Below are 6,000 nucleotides of genomic sequence, written 5' to 3'. Positions count from 1 at the left end.
TTGTCTGCATCTGCTGGTAGGGCAACATAACCGAGTATGGTCTGGTATAGGATAAGGAAGAATATTTTGGTAGCACAAAAGCCTGAAGTCTGGGTCAAACAAATCCTAACAGTTACCTAAAGGAAGAGAGCAGGATCTGTGTCTCCCACCCAAACAGCCATTGTCCCTGAAGGCTCAACAGAAAAATGCTGTTCCAAAGGCCATCAATGCCTCTTCTCCAGTGGTTGCCCCACAGATGATCCACCCGAGAAAAACAAGTCTGGCCACACTTAGATACCTCCCAAGCTGCCTAACTACCTGACCTTGCATACCACTACAGCACTCCAGTCTGTATTTCACTGGGGTTCCTATTCTACTACCTCTCCACAATGCTGGTATCACCTCACAGTGGCTCTGCAGCACAAAACAGGCTTGGTTCTCTCTCTTGTTAGAACTCTGGGTCTAAAGAAAGCTTGTCCAATCCTTTTTCTTTTAAATCGGGAGCCACATTTAATATTTCATAACATTCGGAGAGCCAAGACACGAACACACTTCTCTCCCATGCTACCCTGCCTTTACCCATTCTCTCTCTCTCCTATGTATCCACCTGCCTTCACCCATTCTCTCTCTCTGTCTTTCATATGTAGCCCTCCCCCCCCCCCCCACCTTTACCCATTCTTTCTCATTTGTATCTCTCTGCCTTCACCCATTCTCTCTCACACGTATCCCCCTGGTTCACCCATTCTCTCATATGTATCCTGCTGCCTTCACCCATTCTCTCTCACTCGCTCATATATAGCCCCTACCTTCACCCATGTAGTCCCCTGTCTTTATCAGTCCTTTCTCTCTCATATGTACTCCCTTGCCCCTGGCATGTAGAATTGCCCTTGTCTCGCTCTCTATCTTCCTACCCCCTCTGCCCCTGCACCATTCGCCATGACCACGTTTCTTTCTCTATCAACCCCACCCTCATGTAGCACTGCCACTGTCTCTTTCTCTCCCTCCTCCTATGCAGTATTTCCCTTCTCTGTCATCTCTTCAGTCCATTCAACATTGCCCGTCTCTCTCCCCTACCTCCTATTCACTATTACCCTGTTTCTCTCTCTCTTTCTCCCAGGGGCGTATCTGGACTCCGGCGGTAGGGGGGGCCAGAGCCAGAGGGAGGGGGCACATTTTAGCGCCCCCCCCCCGCCCCCCCCCGCCGCCGAGCCCCCACCGCCACCAATGACTTAGTCTCTCCACCCCCCTCCCGCCGCCAACCCTCCCCCGCTGCCGTTCTTACTTTTGCTGGCGGGGGACCCCAACCCCCGCCAGCCGAGGTCTGCTTCCACCTGCCGCTGCCTTCAAACCTTCTTCTTCAGCCGGCGGGGGACCCCAAACCCCCGCCAGCCGCCCCGCGCTGTTTAAAATTCATCTTCGGCCTCCGTGGCCGTGCTGCTGGGATAGGCGGCGCTGTTGAAATCCACTTCGGAGTCTGACGTCGTTGTACGTTGTACGTGCTGCGACGTCAGACTCCGAAGTGGATTTCAACAGCGCCGCCTATCCCAGCAGCACGGCCACGGAGGCCGAAGATGAATTTTAAACAGCGCGGGGCGGCTGGCGGGGGTTTGGGGTCCCCCGCCGGCTGAAGAAGAAGTTTTGAAGGCAGCGGCAGGTGGAAGCAGACCTCGGCTGGCGGGGGTTGGGGTCCCCCGCCAGCAAAAGTAAGAACGGGCACGGGGGAGGGTTGATGGCGGTAGGGGGGGCCAGGGCAAAATCTGCGGGGGCCCAGGCCCCTGAGGCCCCACGCAGATACGCCCCTGCTTTCTCCTAATCTAGCAATGCCCTGTTCTCCCTCTTATATGTACCCTCCCCCACTGCCTTCATCCTGTCTCCTTCCCCTCAACTGATTGCTTTGATGGTAACTGCTTTACTACCTTAGGTTCTCTGCTTCCCAGTGAGTGGTCCGCAGAACCTCTGAAGTTCTCTGATGGGATCCCTGCTTCTCTGCCACAACAGGTTTCATCATGAGGCTGCGCCATGCTACACCAGAAGTTGAGGTTAATCTCATGGTATTAAGCCTCATGAGACTTAACAGTGCAGGGACAGCCTCAACTTCCAGTACCATGCGGCTCAAGCTCCCAGTTAGACCAGCTGCAGCAGAGAAACAGATCTTATCAGAGGACTTCACCCGGAGCTTCTGTGGGCCAAGAAAAGAAGGTTGGTTGGCCAAGTTCTGGCCTGCAGGCCACAGGTTGGACAAGCCTGGCCTAAAGGGTCCTGCATTTTGCTCATGAACAAGGAAAACAAAAATACTGGAAACCAGCAACTCAACCATTATATGAAAAAGCAGCTCAGCATAGCTACCCTGCCCACAGAGGGTCATCACTGTGTGCTAACACCAACACCATCTTGATTCTCTTTCTTGCCAAACCCTACTTCCCCAGAATCCATATGTGGGTGGGACTGGGAACGCATGGTACAATGCCTCTATCTTGCATGCCGCTGGATGCTGTTCTGCCAGTGTCACTCCTAAAAATCTCAGGATCTTTCTTCACCTGGGGGCACAGTTGCATCTAATATTCCTCTTATGTATGGGCCCAGCAGCATGGGCTCCAGTGAGTAAAATTTGAAGTGCCTTGGTGACAGGTGCTTGAGATTTTTATAAACTTACATTTTGTAGGTGTTTGGGTGAATGTTTAAAACTTTGAATACTTATAAATGTACAAATTGTATGGTAAAAACCTTGCTTTCGAGAACCCTCTATATTACAGCAAGTATATCCGATTTTATTATTCTTATGGAAAGGAGGAAAAACCACCTGGCTTACATTCTTTGTGTCCCAAAAATGTTTCTTCAGAGCTATCTAGAGCAGAGTTAGCTCTGAAGAAACATTTTGGGGACACAAAGAATGTACACAGAGTGGTTTCATTCCTGAAAAAGCAAGCTGTGAAACGGAGGTGGCTCTGTTGACAGCAAACCGACAACTAGAGAATTCAAATTGAGATAAGTGTCCTTAATGTCCTGGTTGTTTAAAATAAATGTCTGATATGGAAGATAAACAGTAACAGACAGCGTATTACAACAAAACTGATAAAAAAATTAAATAGAAGAAAATAGAAAAAAAAATAAGAAAATAGTGAGCGATCAGAGGTTTTTAGGCTAATGAGGAAGTTCGCATGGCAATTTGAATTGGGAAATTCAAAATTCACAAAGAACAGCCGGGCATCTGAAACCTTTTCCTCCTTTCCATAAGAATAGTAAAATCAGGTAAACTTATGCAAATTGGCCTTCTGAAAAACTTCAGCTGTTGGGTTGGAATGGGTGTAGAGGATAAGGAAGTGAGCGGAGTTGATCTAGATCAAAGAAATGGCAGCAGAGCGGAGCAGCTGAGTAAGTGGAAGTGTGTTGGGGGAGGGAGGATGTGATACAGAGGAGAATAATAGGGGGCAACTTGAATTTTGCACCAAAAGCTAAAAATTCTGCATATCTACACAATTTTGTGTTAAAGCTTAAATTAATCACTTGGGGGCCCTGTTTACTAAGTAGCGTTATAGGCCCGTTAATGTTTAATGCGTGTTAACCATGCACATGTCTACAATATCCCTATAAGCGCCTACACGGTTAGTGCGTGTGCTACTAACGCAACTTAGTAAACTCGGTGAGTTATGAAATGTTATTTTGAAAAATATGCAAAAAGTTTCAATTATTTTGAACAGAATATTTTGATGATGTTGTTGCAGAAATCCTTCAGGAGTATTATTTAGAACTCAAAATAAGGCAGTCAAAGGCAATGTGTTAAAAAACATTAATATTAAACATTAATAAACATAAAATAAAGTTCACATCCCAAATAAAAAGAAAAACAAAAAGGAAAGTTTTTTCACTAAATGCATAGGCGCCCGGTATAAGAGGCTTGGGGAGAGCCGGCAGCCACAAGTTCTCAACAAACAGAACAGGATGGATCAGCAGTTTCTCCGTCTTTATTCTTCTCCGTTTTCCTCCTCCAACCAGTCCCGACTCCTTTCTCTTATTTGCAGTGCTGCCTGCACCCCGTTTCTCCTTTCACTCTCCTGCACGCCTCAGTCACTTCAGCCTTCAGGGCTGGGCTGCTGCCGGCATGATCGAGTCCTGGTGAGTGTTCCCGAGTCCCACCTTAATCGCTCGCTACAGTAGCGAATAGTGATCGTCGATTCGCACTGATCATCTGCTGCCTTCAGCACCTCAGCCAGTCAGCCTTCCCTACGAGGGCTCCCGTCATGATGCAATTTCCTGTTCCACAAAGTCGGGAACGCGCGGGCGGGGCCATCACTGAGTAGGGAAGGCAAGGCTGGCAAAGAGTTCCCACTTCCTTCGATGATAGAAGACCATAATAAATTCAAAAGAAATTGTGGCAAGCAGCGTTAAGAAGAGGTAGGTACACTGCTGACTCTGAGGCAGGTTTTAAGTCAAAATAAAAAATGAATATTTTGTTTCATGCACATCTCAGCCCATTTAGTTATGTTTAGACAAAAGAGTCTCTTTTGTTTAAACATAACTAAATGGGCTATAAGCCCCTAATGCAGTCCATTGGTTTTCTTTTGTTTGTGATAATAACTTACAGTATACTGTGCCAAAATTGAAACTTGAAAACTTATTAATATCAATCTATCTCTATCTGGTCGTTAATAAAAGGAGCTCATTGTTGTGAATACTATCCACCCAGTGTGGCTGTCTGAGCTTGAATACTAGTGTACCCAGACCTAAATTGTGGCATGCCGCACTTGTATTTCAGGAGAGGTGCTGACTCTGAGGCAGGTTTTATATTATAAGTCAAAATAAAAAAATAAATATTTTGTTTCATGCAGATCTTTTTTGTTTAAACATAACTAAATGGGATATAAGCCCCTAATGCAGTCCATTGGTTTTCTTACATTTTGTTTGTGATGACTTATACTGTGCCAAAATTGAAATTTGAAAACTCTTATCTCTATCTGGTCGTTAATAGAAGGAACTCATTGTGAATATTATCCACCCTAAAAGGATGTTTTGTGGCTGTGCATGAGAATTGTGATATGATCCCTTGTTTCATATTGTTGATGGTCTGTGATATTGTCTGTATGGATGGTATATTGGTGTATTAGGGTCTGCCCAGTGTAATATTTATGGTACAGTAAGGTTCTGAGTGTGTTTTTGCACAAATTTGTGCATAGTGTTTTGCAGTTGAGCGATTGTGGTTAGTATAGGCTTTGAGCAACCATTTTTTTGATATATGATACATATAGCGAATGATACATACCTGTAGCAGGTGTTCTCCGAGGACAGCAGGCTGATTGTTCTCACGACTGGGATTACGTCCACCGCAGCCTCCACCAACCGGAACAAAACTTTGCGGGCGGTCCCGCACGCAGGGCACGCCCACTGCGCATGCGCGGCCGTCTTCCCGCCCGTGCGCGACCGTTCCCGCTCAGTTGAATGACAAGCAAAGGAATGAGGAAAAACACAACTCCAAAGGGGAGGAGGGAGGGTAGGTGAGAACAATCAGCCTGCTGTCCTCGGAGAACACCTGCTACAGGTATGTATCATTCGCTTTCTCCGAGGACAAGCAGGCTGCTTGTTCTCACGACTGGGGTATCCCTAGCTCTCAGGTTCACTCAAAACAAGAACCCAGGTCAATTTAACCTCGCAACGGCGAGGGCATAACAGAAATTGACCTACGAAGAACAACTAACTGAGAGTGCAGCCTGAACAGAACAAAATCGGGTCCTGGAGGGTGGAGTTGGATTCAAACCCCAAACAGATTCTGCAGCACCGACTGCCCAAACCGACTGTCGCGTCGGGTATCCTGCTGGAGGCAGTAATGTGATGTGAATGTGTGGACAGATGACCACGTCGCAGCCTTGCAAATCTCTTCAATAGTGGCTGACTTCAAGTGGGCCACTGACGCTGCCATGGCTCTAACACTATGAGCCGTGACATGACCCTCAAGAGCCAGCCCAGCCTGGGTGTAAGTGAAGGAAATGCAATCTGCTAGCCAATTGGAGATGGTGCGTTTCCCGACAG

This window comes from Microcaecilia unicolor, chromosome 5, assembly GCF_901765095.1.
Source record: "Microcaecilia unicolor chromosome 5, aMicUni1.1, whole genome shotgun sequence".
NCBI classification, from domain to species: Eukaryota; Metazoa; Chordata; class Amphibia; order Gymnophiona; family Siphonopidae; genus Microcaecilia; species Microcaecilia unicolor.
Note: the sequence above shows the minus strand (reverse complement) of the source record.